Source organism: Chiloscyllium punctatum, chromosome 16 (genome assembly GCF_047496795.1).
Source record: "Chiloscyllium punctatum isolate Juve2018m chromosome 16, sChiPun1.3, whole genome shotgun sequence".
NCBI classification, from domain to species: Eukaryota; Metazoa; Chordata; class Chondrichthyes; order Orectolobiformes; family Hemiscylliidae; genus Chiloscyllium; species Chiloscyllium punctatum.
The window spans coordinates 90,624,982-90,639,504 of NC_092754.1; the positions used below are offsets into that span (position 1 = coordinate 90,624,982).

Sequence of the window (14,523 nt, forward strand, 5' to 3'; positions counted from 1 at the left end):
CCATGTGGCTGATGTCCAGGAGTGAACATCTCTGCAGCAAATTGCACGGTTAGGGTAAAAGGCAAGGAAAGTGGCATCTAGAACTGGCTCCGAGGTCAGAGCATCCTCACAATGCGATCTGTCGTTCTCGAATAGGAATGCGACCTCCGGTTTTAGGGTGGAGTACATTGTTTGGGACTCTTTTTCTGCAAAACAGACACAGTGACTGAAATTACGCTGCACGGTATGATGTGGAACAGGGCTTTGTGCATTTTCCCTGTAGTCCGGTGTGCTTCATGTTCCGCGTAAACGTGAAACTTGCCCTGTTTCAAGCAATGGGTGAAATCATTTAGCAAAGCAAGAATCGAAATTGCAGTAATGTCAAGCAGCTCGTGGTTATTTGACCAAATCATAACCGAACATATATTCTCACAGATACATTTGGAGCTGAAAGGAGTCTGAGAAGATAGACTCAGCTTACCATTGATTTTTGTCTGGATTGATGGGCTCTCATTATCTGCTGCGAAATTGATATTGTAGACGGGCACATCCCAGCAGCTGTGCGAGTCGGAGAGGGATCATGGAACCATTTTCATGTGACTTGGCATCTGTTGTTATGCAGGAGAGCACAGTTGGAAACGCAAGAAAATGGTGCGCGCGGCCGGCTGGTAGTGTGGCCGAGCGGTCGAAGGCGCTGGATCCAGGTTCCAGTCTCGAAAGGGGCGTGGGTTCGAATCCCACCACTGCCATTTCTGCAGATCAACTCCAACGCTGCAGCTTTTTTGTTAAAATGCTGTTTCTGTCCCCACTGTATTGATGTTGAAAACAAAAGTAAAATGGCTTTGCTTCCCGGGGAATTAACTGTGGTGTGGGATAGTGCCGAATATTTCAAAGTGTCTCTGTCTGTCATGATCGTGTTCGCCTCCCGCGCAGAAAATCGCAAGCAGCTGTGCTGTTCCAGGCAAGTTGAGCTTGTACTGGAACCGAATGGAGACCGGTATTTCATCGCTGTTGTGAAACAAAGTCCTGGGGTGACTCGACTCGTCGTTATTTGGTTTTTCGGCCAATGGGAAAATCGTTCCAACGAATTTCGATGTGATATGTTGTTGAATTTCTCCCATTTCCTTCGTTTCCGTCCTGGAGACATCGGAAGGGAAAGGTAATCTAATCGAGACTGTGATTGGTGAAATTCACTTTTTATGGCCCATTCTTATTAGGTTCTTTCTTTCTCTCTTTTCAGTATTGTCTGGGAAGTGGTGGTTCCCTAAGGCTGCAGAATGTGTGAAAGAGTAGTTTGGAATTGTCCTGTTGTTAGTTGTGAGATTACTTTATAAATCATGCCCTCGGACTGTCTCACATTTAGCATTCATGCACCTCTGTGTCTGAAAATGCATTAGGTATGCCAGCTTTGTTTGTGTTCCGTGTTAAATGCTTTCTGTTTTGCGATTCGCTCAATACTTTACGAGTTAACAGCGTTTCTGAGGAAACTTCCAGCTGCAAAAGTCCTTAACTGAGGATCTGGGAAAATTTCACAGAGTATGGTCAGTCGGAGCAAAAGTAAGGAAGTCGTTCCTTTCTGCAGTGTTTCGCAATACTACCTTTCCCGTGAGCATCGAACACAGTAAAGGATTGTGCCACAGACTGCGACGGCAAGCTCCGCTAAAAAGTAATCCTTTAAAGCAGGTGTAAGCAACACAACGTTTTTGGGGGACACCGCGTGGAAACAGATACTTCGGTGTATCTCGTCCATGCTCAGCACATAGCCAAATATAAACAAGTCCGGTTCCCCAGTATTTGGCCCCAAACCCTCTCAACCCATCCTATCCAGAAACTCATGCAATTTTCTGAGCCTCCTCCGCTTCCTCTGGGAGCTCATTCCATACACGCACAACCTTCTGTGTGGGAAATGTGCCTCAGGTCCTTTGTCAATTTCAGCCCACTCACCTTAAACCTATGCTCTCGAGTTTTCAACTCACCCCAACTTGGGTAAAACACGTAAATACTCAGTTTCCAACCCTTCCATTAGATCATGTCGCAGTCGTTACGCTGCAGGGAAAGTCGTCCCAGCCTAGTCGACCTCGCCCTACGGTCCAAACATTGACCACATCCTTGTCTATATTTTATCATCAATTTCACGTGTCTTTTTTTTATGTTTTGAAGATGTCAATTACGCTGGACAACAACGAGCTATTGGAAACAGAAAGGTGAAACGAAGAATGGCTTCAACTTTCAGTGCTGGATGCCCCTGAGCTGCCGGATGGGCGGCTGCGGCTTGTTTCTGTAGTGTAGTGGTCATCACGTTCGCCTCACACGCGAAAGGTCCCCAGTTCGAAACTGGGCAGAAACTGCGTTGTTCTTCATCGGCAGCCTTTTACATGGACAAGAACGGTTCTTTCTTGCTTGCTTTCCCATCTGCAAACCTGCCTTCGAAGTTGCTTGAACAAATCTGCTCGCGTAGTGAAATGTAATGCAATTCCATTTAATGACTGTGCAAAGAATTGTAAAGTTTTTATCCAAACTGGTTCTGATCATATGCAATTCTGTTTGAGAGTGTAGTTACCCCCTTCTGATTCTTCTACGAAAAGCAGTACCGCATTTGCATTCCTTGCGCAGGCGGCTCGGTTCAAAGACAGGGAAGAAGCTGATGCGCTGGTGTCACAGTGCACCACGGATTCCTGAGCTTGTCTGTCTGTTAAATGTACCCCAAAGGCGTCTCTGAAAGGCCTCGTTTGGAAGCTGTCTGTCGTTATTCAACGTACGAGAATTGGCACCAGAGGTCCTGAATCATGTTTTGGAGCAGTTCGCACTTGAGTGGCTCTTTCAATCAGCAACAGCAATGAAAGAAATTACACTCTCAGAGGAACCTCTGGACCTGTGCTTTCATGGTGTCGCTAGTATTAAGGTGCGCCCCGAGACCTAAGCCACGTTGGAACTGAAACGGAGGAATCGACAGAGAGGTTACAGAATGACATCGCATCCATTTGGTTTTCTTGAAATCACTGAGGAGCAGGAAAATGTAAACGGCGAAGTCGAGTGGGGAAGTCAGGCAGTTGCAGCTCTGGAGAAACTCCTTCTTTGTGACTCACTCAGCAACCAGACACGTGAAGGTGACTCAGAGGCGTGAGAGCTCTTCACATCGAGAACAAAAAGCAATCAAGGGCAGTTAGCACCTCTTCCGGAGTGGGGGTGGGGTGAGGTAATTACCTTTTGACTTTGTTACTATGTTGAGAAACTGCCTTTTAGATTGAGGTGAACAGAAAATGCATTTCTAATAAGCACCATGGAATTGAGCAAAATTTATTGAGTCGCTTCTCGTCGATTCCCACACAGGTTTCCAACTCAGTTGCTATCCACGTGGCTGATGTCCAGGAGTGAACATCTCTGCAGCAAATTGCACGGTGAGGGTAAAAGGCAAGGAAAGTGGCATCTAGAACTGGCTCCGAGGTCAGAGCATCCTCACAATGCGATCTGTCGTTCTCGAATAGGAATGCGACCTCCGGTTTTAGGGTGGAGTACATTGTTTGGGACTCTTTTTCTGCAAAACAGACACAGTGACTGAAATTACGCTGCACGGTATGATGTGGAACACGGCTTTGTGCATTTTCCCTGTAGTCCGGTGTGCTTCATGTTCCGCGTAAACGTGAAACTTGCCCTGTTTCAAGCAATGGGTGAAATCATTTAGCAAAGCAAGAATCGAAATTGCAGTAATGTCAAGCAGCTCGTGGTTATTTGACCAAATCATAACCGAACATATATTCTCACAGATACATTTGGAGCTGAAAGGAGTCTGAGAAGATAGACTCAGCTTACCATTGATTTTTGTCTGGATTGATGGGCTCTCATTATCTGCTGCGAAATTGATATTGTAGACGGGCACATCCCAGCAGCTGTGCGAGTCGGAGAGGGATCATGGAACCATTTTCATGTGACTTGGCATCTGTTGTTATGCAGGAGAGCACAGTTGGAAACGCAAGAAAATGGTGCGCGCGGCCGGCTGGTAGTGTGGCCGAGCGGTCTAAGGCGCTGGATCCAGGTTCCAGTCTCGAAAGGGGCGTGGGTTCGAATCCCACCACTGCCATTTCTGCAGATCAACTCCAACGCTGCAGCTTTTTTGTTAAAATGCTGTTTCTGTCCCCACTGTATTGATGTTGAAAACAAAAGTAAAATGGCTTTGCTTCCCGGGGAATTAACTGTGGTGTGGGATAGTGCCGAATATTTCAAAGTGTCTCTGTCTGTCATGATCGTGTTCGCCTCCCGCGCAGAAAATCGCAAGCAGCTGTGCTGTTCCAGGCAAGTTGAGCTTGTACTGGAACCGAATGGAGACCGGTATTTCATCGCTGTTGTGAAACAAAGTCCTGGGGTGACTCGACTCGTCGTTATTTGGTTTTTCGGCCAATGGGAAAATCGTTCCAACGAATTTCGATGTGATATGTTGTTGAATTTCTCCCATTTCCTTCGTTTCCGTCCTGGAGACATCGGAAGGGAAAGGTAATCTAATCGAGACTGTGATTGGTGAAATTCACTTTTTATGGCCCATTCTTATTAGGTTCTTTCTTTCTCTCTTTTCAGTATTGTCTGGGAAGTGGTGGTTCCCTAAGGCTGCAGTATGTGTGAAAGAGTAGTTTGGAATTGTCCTGTTGTTAGTTGTGAGATTACTTTATAAATCATGCCCTCGGACTGTCTCACATTTAGCATTCATGCATCTCTGTGTCTGAAAATGCATTAGGTATGCCAGCTTTGTTTGTGTTCCGTGTTAAATGCTTTCTGTTTTGCGATTCGCTCAATACTTTACGAGTTAACAGCGTTTCTGAGGAAACTTCCAGCTGCAAAAGTCCTTAACTGAGGATCTGGGAAAATTTCACAGAGTATGGTCAGTCGGAGCAAAAGTAAGGAAGTCGTTCCTTTCTGCAGTGTTTCGCAATACTACCTTTCCCGTGAGCATCGAACACAGTAAAGGATTGTGCCACAGACTGCGACGGCAAGCTCCGCTAAAAAGTAATCCTTTAAAGCAGGTGTAAGCAACACAACGTTTTTGGGGGACACCGCGTGGAAACAGATACTTCGGTGTATCTCGTCCATGCTCAGCACATAGCCAAATATAAACAAGTCCGGTTCCCCAGTATTTGGCCCCAAACCCTCTCAACCCATCCTATCCAGAAACTCATGCAATTTTCTGAGCCTCCTCCGCTTCCTCTGGGAGCTCATTCCATACACGCACAACCTTCTGTGTGGGAAATGTGCCTCAGGTCCTTTGTCAATTTCAGCCCACTCACCTTAAACCTATGCTCTCGAGTTTTCAACTCACCCCAACTTGGGTAAAACACGTAAATACTCAGTTTCCAACCCTTCCATTAGATCATGTCGCAGTCGTTACGCTGCAGGGAAAGTCGTCCCAGCCTAGTCGACCTCGCCCTACGGTCCAAACATTGACCACATCCTTGTCTATATTTTATCATCAATTTCACGTGTCTTTTTTTTATGTTTTGAAGATGTCAATTACGCTGGACAACAACGAGCTATTGGAAACAGAAAGGTGAAACGAAGAATGGCTTCAACTTTCAGTGCTGGATGCCCCTGAGCTGCCGGATGGGCGGCTGCGGCTTGTTTCTGTAGTGTAGTGGTCATCACGTTCGCCTCACACGCGAAAGGTCCCCAGTTCGAAACTGGGCAGAAACTGCGTTGTTCTTCATCGGCAGCCTTTTACATGGACAAGAACGGTTCTTTCTTGCTTGCTTTCCCATCTGCAAACCTGCCTTCGAAGTTGCTTGAACAAATCTGCTCGCGTAGTGAAATGTAATGCAATTCCATTTAATGACTGTGCAAAGAATTGTAAAGTTTTTATCCAAACTGGTTCTGATCATATGCAATTCTGTTTGAGAGTGTAGTTACCCCCTTCTGATTCTTCTACGAAAAGCAGTACCGCATTTGCATTCCTTGCGCAGGCGGCTCGGTTCAAAGACAGGGAAGAAGCTGATGCGCTGGTGTCACAGTGCACCACGGATTCCTGAGCTTGTCTGTCTGTTAAATGTACCCCAAAGGCGTCTCTGAAAGGCCTCGTTTGGAAGCTGTCTGTCGTTATTCAACGTACGAGAATTGGCACCAGAGGTCCTGAATCATGTTTTGGAGCAGTTCGCACTTGAGTGGCTCTTTCAATCAGCAACAGCAATGAAAGAAATTACACTCTCAGAGGAACCTCTGGACCTGTGCTTTCATGGTGTCGCTAGTATTAAGGTGCGCCCCGAGACCTAAGCCACGTTGGAACTGAAACGGAGGAATCGACAGAGAGGTTACAGAATGACATCGCATCCATTTGGTTTTCTTGAAATCACTGAGGAGCAGGAAAATGTAAACGGCGAAGTCGAGTGGGGAAGTCAGGCAGTTGCAGCTCTGGAGAAACTCCTTCTTTGTGACTCACTCAGCAACCAGACACGTGAAGGTGACTCAGAGGCGTGAGAGCTCTTCACATCGAGAACAAAAAGCAATCAAGGGCAGTTAGCACCTCTTCCGGAGTGGGGGTGGGGTGAGGTAATTACCTTTTGACTTTGTTACTATGTTGAGAAACTGCCTTTTAGATTGAGGTGAACAGAAAATGCATTTCTAATAAGCACCATGGAATTGAGCAAAATTTATTGAGTCGCTTCTCGTCGATTCCCACACAGGTTTCCAACTCAGTTGCTATCCACGTGGCTGATGTCCAGGAGTGAACATCTCTGCAGCAAATTGCACGGTGAGGGTAAAAGGCAAGGAAAGTGGCATCTAGAACTGGCTCCGAGGTCAGAGCATCCTCACAATGCGATCTGTCGTTCTCGAATAGGAATGCGACCTCCGGTTTTAGGGTGGAGTACATTGTTTGGGACTCTTTTTCTGCAAAACAGACACAGTGACTGAAATTACGCTGCACGGTATGATGTGGAACACGGCTTTGTGCATTTTCCCTGTAGTCCGGTGTGCTTCATGTTCCGCGTAAACGTGAAACTTGCCCTGTTTCAAGCAATGGGTGAAATCATTTAGCAAAGCAAGAATCGAAATTGCAGTAATGTCAAGCAGCTCGTGGTTATTTGACCAAATCATAACCGAACATATATTCTCACAGATACATTTGGAGCTGAAAGGAGTCTGAGAAGATAGACTCAGCTTACCATTGATTTTTGTCTGGATTGATGGGCTCTCATTATCTGCTGCGAAATTGATATTGTAGACGGGCACATCCCAGCAGCTGTGCGAGTCGGAGAGGGATCATGGAACCATTTTCATGTGACTTGGCATCTGTTGTTATGCAGGAGAGCACAGTTGGAAACGCAAGAAAATGGTGCGCGCGGCCGGCTGGTAGTGTGGCCGAGCGGTCGAAGGCGCTGGATCCAGGTTCCAGTCTCGAAAGGGGCGTGGGTTCGAATCCCACCACTGCCATTTCTGCAGATCAACTCCAACGCTGCAGCTTTTTTGTTAAAATGCTGTTTCTGTCCCCACTGTATTGATGTTGAAAACAAAAGTAAAATGGCTTTGCTTCCCGGGGAATTAACTGTGGTGTGGGATAGTGCCGAATATTTCAAAGTGTCTCTGTCTGTCATGATCGTGTTCGCCTCCCGCGCAGAAAATCGCAAGCAGCTGTGCTGTTCCAGGCAAGTTGAGCTTGTACTGGAACCGAATGGAGACCGGTATTTCATCGCTGTTGTGAAACAAAGTCCTGGGGTGACTCGACTCGTCGTTATTTGGTTTTTCGGCCAATGGGAAAATCGTTCCAACGAATTTCGATGTGATATGTTGTTGAATTTCTCCCATTTCCTTCGTTTCCGTCCTGGAGACATCGGAAGGGAAAGGTAATCTAATCGAGACTGTGATTGGTGAAATTCACTTTTTATGGCCCATTCTTATTAGGTTCTTTCTTTCTCTCTTTTCAGTATTGTCTGGGAAGTGGTGGTTCCCTAAGGCTGCAGTATGTGTGAAAGAGTAGTTTGGAATTGTCCTGTTGTTAGTTGTGAGATTACTTTATAAATCATGCCCTCGGACTGTCTCACATTTAGCATTCATGCATCTCTGTGTCTGAAAATGCATTAGGTATGCCAGCTTTGTTTGTGTTCCGTGTTAAATGCTTTCTGTTTTGCGATTCGCTCAATACTTTACGAGTTAACAGCGTTTCTGAGGAAACTTCCAGCTGCAAAAGTCCTTAACTGAGGATCTGGGAAAATTTCACAGAGTATGGTCAGTCGGAGCAAAAGTAAGGAAGTCGTTCCTTTCTGCAGTGTTTCGCAATACTACCTTTCCCGTGAGCATCGAACACAGTAAAGGATTGTGCCACAGACTGCGACGGCAAGCTCCGCTAAAAAGTAATCCTTTAAAGCAGGTGTAAGCAACACAACGTTTTTGGGGGACACCGCGTGGAAACAGATACTTCGGTGTATCTCGTCCATGCTCAGCACATAGCCAAATATAAACAAGTCCGGTTCCCCAGTATTTGGCCCCAAACCCTCTCAACCCATCCTATCCAGAAACTCATGCAATTTTCTGAGCCTCCTCCGCTTCCTCTGGGAGCTCATTCCATACACGCACAACCTTCTGTGTGGGAAATGTGCCTCAGGTCCTTTGTCAATTTCAGCCCACTCACCTTAAACCTATGCTCTCGAGTTTTCAACTCACCCCAACTTGGGTAAAACACGTAAATACTCAGTTTCCAACCCTTCCATTATATCATGTCGCAGTCGTTACGCTGCAGGGAAAGTCGTCCCAGCCTAGTCGACCTCGCCCTACGGTCCAAACATTGACCACATCCTTGTCTATATTTTATCATCAATTTCACGTGTCTTTTTTTTATGTTTTGAAGATGTCAATTACGCTGGACAACAACGAGCTATTGGAAACAGAAAGGTGAAACGAAGAATGGCTTCAACTTTCAGTGCTGGATGCCCCTGAGCTGCCGGATGGGCGGCTGCGGCTTGTTTCTGTAGTGTAGTGGTCATCACGTTCGCCTCACACGCGAAAGGTCCCCAGTTCGAAACTGGGCAGAAACTGCTTTGTTCTTCATCGGCAGCCTTTCACATGGACAAGAACGGTGCTTTCTTGCTTGCTTTCCCATCTGCAAACCTGCCTTCGAAGTTGCTTGAACAAATCTGCTCGCGTAGTGAAATGTAATGCAATTCCATTTAATGACTGTGCAAAGAATTGTAAAGTTTTTATCCAAACTGGTTCTGATCATATGCAATTCTGTTTGAGAGTGTAGTTACCCCCTTCTGATTCTTCTACGAAAAGCAGTACCGCATTTGCATTCCTTGCGCAGGCGGCTCGGTTCAAAGACAGGGAAGAAGCTGATGCGCTGGTGTCACAGTGCACCACGGATTCCTGAACTTGTCTGTCTGTTAAATGTACCCCAAAGGCGTCTCTGAAAGGCCTCGTTTGGAAGCTGTCTGTCGTTATTCAACGTACGAGAATTGGCACCAGAGGTCCTGAATCATGTTTTGGAGCAGTTCGCACTTGAGTGGCTCTTTCAATCAGCAACAGCAATGAAAGAAATTACACTCTCAGAGGAACCTCTGGACCTGTGCTTTCATGGTGTCGCTAGTATTAAGGTGCGCCCCGAGACCTAAGCCACGTTGGAACTGAAACGGAGGAATCGACAGAGAGGTTACAGAATGACATCGCATCCATTTGGTTTTCTTGAAATCACTGAGGAGCAGGAAAATGTAAACGGCGAAGTCGAGTGGGGAAGTCAGGCAGTTGCAGCTCTGGAGAAACTCCTTCTTTGTGACTCACTCAGCAACCAGACACGTGAAGGTGACTCAGAGGCGTGAGAGCTCTTCACATCGAGAACAAAAAGCAATCAAGGGCAGTTAGCACCGCTTCCGGAGTGGGGGTGGGGTGAGGTAATTACCTTTTGACTTTGTTACTATGTTGAGAAACTGCCTTTTAGATTGAGGTGAACAGAAAATGCATTTCTAATAAGCACCATGGAATTGAGCAAAATTTATTGAGTCGCTTCTCGTCGATTCCCACACAGGTTTCCAACTCAGTTGCTATCCATGTGGCTGATGTCCAGGAGTGAACATCTCTGCAGCAAATTGCACGGTTAGGGTAAAAGGCAAGGAAAGTGGCATCTAGAACTGGCTCCGAGGTCAGAGCATCCTCACAATGCGATCTGTCGTTCTCGAATAGGAATGCGACCTCCGGTTTTAGGGTGGAGTACATTGTTTGGGACTCTTTTTCTGCAAAACAGACACAGTGACTGAAATTACGCTGCACGGTATGATGTGGAACACGGCTTTGTGCATTTTCCCTGTAGTCCGGTGTGCTTCATGTTCCGCGTAAACGTGAAACTTGCCCTGTTTCAAGCAATGGGTGAAATCATTTAGCAAAGCAAGAATCGAAATTGCAGTAATGTCAAGCAGCTCGTGGTTATTTGACCAAATCATAACCGAACATATATTCTCACAGATACATTTGGAGCTGAAAGGAGTCTGAGAAGATAGACTCAGCTTACCATTGATTTTTGTCTGGATTGATGGGCTCTCATTATCTGCTGCGAAATTGATATTGTAGACGGGCACATCCCAGCAGCTGTGCGAGTCGGAGAGGGATCATGGAACCATTTTCATGTGACTTGGCATCTGTTGTTATGCAGGAGAGCACAGTTGGAAACGCAAGAAAATGGTGCGCGCGGCCAGCTGGTAGTGTGGCCGAGCGGTCTAAGGCGCTGGATCCAGGTTCCAGTCTCGAAAGGGGCGTGGGTTCGAATCCCACCACTGCCATTTCTGCAGATCAACTCCAACGCTGCAGCTTTTTTGTTAAAATGCTGTTTCTGTCCCCACTGTATTGATGTTGAAAACAAAAGTAAAATGGCTTTGCTTCCCGGGGAATTAACTGTGGTGTGGGATAGTGCCGAATATTTCAAAGTGTCTCTGTCTGTCATGATCGTGTTCGCCTCCCGCGCAGAAAATCGCAAGCAGCTGTGCTGTTCCAGGCAAGTTGAGCTTGAACTGGAACCGAATGGAGACCGGTATTTCATCGCTGTTGTGAAACAAAGTCCTGGGGTGACTCGACTCGTCGTTATTTGGTTTTTCGGCCAATGGGAAAATCGTTCCAACGAATTTCGATGTGATATGTTGTTGAATTTCTCCCATTTCCTTCGTTTCCGTCCTGGAGACATCGGAAGGGAAAGGTAATCTAATCGAGACTGTGATTGGTGAAATTCACTTTTTATGGCCCATTCTTATTAGGTTCTTTCTTTCTCTCTTTTCAGTATTGTCTGGGAAGTGGTGGTTCCCTAAGGCTGCAGAATGTGTGAAAGAGTAGTTTGGAATTGTCCTGTTGTTAGTTGTGAGATTACTTTATAAATCATGCCCTCGGACTGTCTCACATTTAGCATTCATGCATCTCTGTGTCTGAAAATGCATTAGGTATGCCAGCTTTGTTTGTGTTCCGTGTTAAATGCTTTCTGTTTTGCGATTCGCTCAATACTTTACGAGTTAACAGCGTTTCTGAGGAAACTTCCAGCTGCAAAAGTCCTTAACTGAGGATCTGGGAAAATTTCACAGAGTATGGTCAGTCGGAGCAAAAGTAAGGAAGTCGTTCCTTTCTGCAGTGTTTCGCAATACTACCTTTCCCGTGAGCATCGAACACAGTAAAGGATTGTGCCACAGACTGCGACGGCAAGCTCCGCTAAAAAGTAATCCTTTAAAGCAGGTGTAAGCAACACAACGTTTTTGGGGGACACCGCGTGGAAACAGATACTTCGGTGTATCTCGTCCATGCTCAGCACATAGCCAAATATAAACAAGTCCGGTTCCCCAGTATTTGGCCCCAAACCCTCTCAACCCATCCTATCCAGAAACTCATGCAATTTTCTGAGCCTCCTCCGCTTCCTCTGGGAGCTCATTCCATACACGCACAACCTTCTGTGTGGGAAATGTGCCTCAGGTCCTTTGTCAATTTCAGCCCACTCACCTTAAACCTATGCTCTCGAGTTTTCAACTCACCCCAACTTGGGTAAAACACGTAAATACTCAGTTTCCAACCCTTCCATTAGATCATGTCGCAGTCGTTACGCTGCAGGGAAAGTCGTCCCAGCCTAGTCGACCTCGCCCTACGGTCCAAACATTGACCACATCCTTGTCTATATTTTATCATCAATTTCACGTGTCTTTTTTTTATGTTTTGAAGATGTCAATTACGCTGGACAACAACGAGCTATTGGAAACAGAAAGGTGAAACGAAGAATGGCTTCAACTTTCAGTGCTGGATGCCCCTGAGCTGCCGGATGGGCGGCTGCGGCTTGTTTCTGTAGTGTAGTGGTCATCACGTTCGCCTCACACGCGAAAGGTCCCCAGTTCGAAACTGGGCAGAAACTGCGTTGTTCTTCATCGGCAGCCTTTTACATGGACAAGAACGGTTCTTTCTTGCTTGCTTTCCCATCTGCAAACCTGCCTTCGAAGTTGCTTGAACAAATCTGCTCGCGTAGTGAAATGTAATGCAATTCCATTTAATGACTGTGCAAAGAATTGTAAAGTTTTTATCCAAACTGGTTCTGATCATATGCAATTCTGTTTGAGAGTGTAGTTACCCCCTTCTGATTCTTCTACGAAAAGCAGTACCGCATTTGCATTCCTTGCGCAGGCGGCTCGGTTCAAAGACAGGGAAGAAGCTGATGCGCTGGTGTCACAGTGCACAACGGATTCCTGAACTTGTCTGTCTGTTAAATGTACCCCAAAGGCGTCTCTGAAAGGCCTCGTTTGGAAGCTGTCTGTCGTTATTCAACGTACGAGAATTGGCACCAGAGGTCCTGAATCATGTTTTGGAGCAGTTCGCACTTGAGTGGCTCTTTCAATCAGCAACAGCAATGAAAGAAATTACACTCTCAGAGGAACCTCTGGACCTGTGCTTTCATGGTGTCGCTAGTATTAAGGTGCGCCCCGAGACCTAAGCCACGTTGGAACTGAAACGGAGGAATCGACAGAGAGGTTACAGAATGACATCGCATCCATTTGGTTTTCTTGAAATCACTGAGGAGCAGGAAAATGTAAACGGCGAAGTCGAGTGGGGAAGTCAGGCAGTTGCAGCTCTGGAGAAACTCCTTCTTTGTGACTCACTCAGCAACCAGACACGTGAAGGTGACTCAGAGGCGTGAGAGCTCTTCACATCGAGAACAAAAAGCAATCAAGGGCAGTTAGCACCTCTTCCGGAGTGGGGGTGGGGTGAGGTAATTACCTTTTGACTTTGTTACTATGTTGAGAAACTGCCTTTTAGATTGAGGTGAACAGAAAATGCATTTCTAATAAGCACCATGGAATTGAGCAAAATTTATTGAGTCGCTTCTCGTCGATTCCCACACAGGTTTCCAACTCAGTTGCTATTCATGTGGCTGATGTCCAGGAGTGAACATCTCTGCAGCAAATTGCACGGTTAGGGTAAAAGGCAAGGAAAGTGGCATCTAGAACTGGCTCCGAGGTCAGAGCATCCTCACAATGCGATCTGTCGTTCTCGAATAGGAATGCGACCTCCGGTTTTAGGGTGGAGTACATTGTTTGGGACTCTTTTTCTGCAAAACAGACACAGTGACTGAAATTACGCTGCACGGTATGATGTGGAACACGGCTTTGTGCATTTTCCCTGTAGTCCGGTGTGCTTCATGTTCCGCGTAAACGTGAAACTTGCCCTGTTTCAAGCAATGGGTGAAATCATTTAGCAAAGCAAGAATCGAAATTGCAGTAATGTCAAGCAGCTCGTGGTTATTTGACCAAATCATAACCGAACATATATTCTCACAGATACATTTGGAGCTGAAAGGAGTCTGAAAAGATAGACTCAGCTTACCATTGATTTTTGTCTGGATTGATGGGCTCTCATTATCTGCTGCGAAATTGATATTGTAGACGGGCACATCCCAGCAGCTGTGCGAGTCGGAGAGGGATCATGGAACCATTTTCATGTGACTTGGCATCTGTTGTTATGCAGGAGAGCACAGTTGGAAACGCAAGAAAATGGTGCGCGCGGCCGGCTGGTAGTGTGGCCGAGCTGTCTAAGGCGCTGGATCCAGGTTCCAGTCTTCAAAGGGGCGTGGGTTCGAATCCCACCACTGCCATTTCTTCAGATCAACTCCAACGCTGCAGCTTTTTTGTTAAAATGCTGTTTCTGTCCCCACTGTATTGATGTTGAAAACAAAAGTAAAATGGCTTTGCTTCCCGGGGAATTAACTGTGGTGTGGGATAGTGCCGAATATTTCAAAGTGTCTCTGTCTGTCATGATCGTGTTCGCCTCCCGCGCAGAAAATCGCAAGCAGCTGTGCTGTTCCAGGCAAGTTGAGCTTGTACTGGAACCGAATGGAGACCGGTATTTCATCGCTGTTGTGAAACAAAGTCCTGGGGTGACTCGACTCGTCGTTATTTGGTTTTTCGGCCAATGGGAAAATCGTTCCAACGAATTTCGATGTGATATGTTGTTGAATTTCTCCCATTTCCTTCGTTTCCGTCCTGGAGACATCGGAAGGGAAAGGTAATCTAATCGAGACTGTGATTGGTGAAATTCACTTTTTATGGCCCATTCTTATTAGGTTCTTTCTTT

At 46.2% G+C, this 14,523-nt stretch overlaps 8 non-coding genes across 8 annotated transcripts; all 8 read left to right on the plus strand.

Annotated features, from left to right (window-relative positions):
• Positions 1–646: 646 nt before the first annotated feature.
• trnal-cag (transfer RNA leucine (anticodon CAG)) lies at positions 647–728 on the plus strand. The gene has a single exon. It is a non-coding gene; the product is annotated as a tRNA-Leu (tRNA).
• Positions 729–2,253: 1,525 nt separating this feature from the next.
• On the plus strand, positions 2,254–2,326 carry trnav-cac (transfer RNA valine (anticodon CAC)). The gene has a single exon. It is a non-coding gene; the product is annotated as a tRNA-Val (tRNA).
• A 1,649-nt stretch (positions 2,327–3,975) lies between these two features.
• Positions 3,976–4,057, plus strand: trnal-cag (transfer RNA leucine (anticodon CAG)). The gene has a single exon. It is a non-coding gene; the product is annotated as a tRNA-Leu (tRNA).
• A 1,525-nt stretch (positions 4,058–5,582) lies between these two features.
• On the plus strand, positions 5,583–5,655 carry trnav-cac (transfer RNA valine (anticodon CAC)). Its single transcript has one exon. It is a non-coding gene; the product is annotated as a tRNA-Val (tRNA).
• Positions 5,656–7,304: 1,649 nt separating this feature from the next.
• Positions 7,305–7,386, plus strand: trnal-cag (transfer RNA leucine (anticodon CAG)). Its single transcript has one exon. It is a non-coding gene; the product is annotated as a tRNA-Leu (tRNA).
• A 1,525-nt stretch (positions 7,387–8,911) lies between these two features.
• trnav-cac (transfer RNA valine (anticodon CAC)) lies at positions 8,912–8,984 on the plus strand. The gene has a single exon. It is a non-coding gene; the product is annotated as a tRNA-Val (tRNA).
• A 1,649-nt stretch (positions 8,985–10,633) lies between these two features.
• On the plus strand, positions 10,634–10,715 carry trnal-cag (transfer RNA leucine (anticodon CAG)). The gene has a single exon. It is a non-coding gene; the product is annotated as a tRNA-Leu (tRNA).
• Positions 10,716–12,240: 1,525 nt separating this feature from the next.
• trnav-cac (transfer RNA valine (anticodon CAC)) lies at positions 12,241–12,313 on the plus strand. The gene has a single exon. It is a non-coding gene; the product is annotated as a tRNA-Val (tRNA).
• Positions 12,314–14,523: the final 2,210 nt, after the last annotated feature.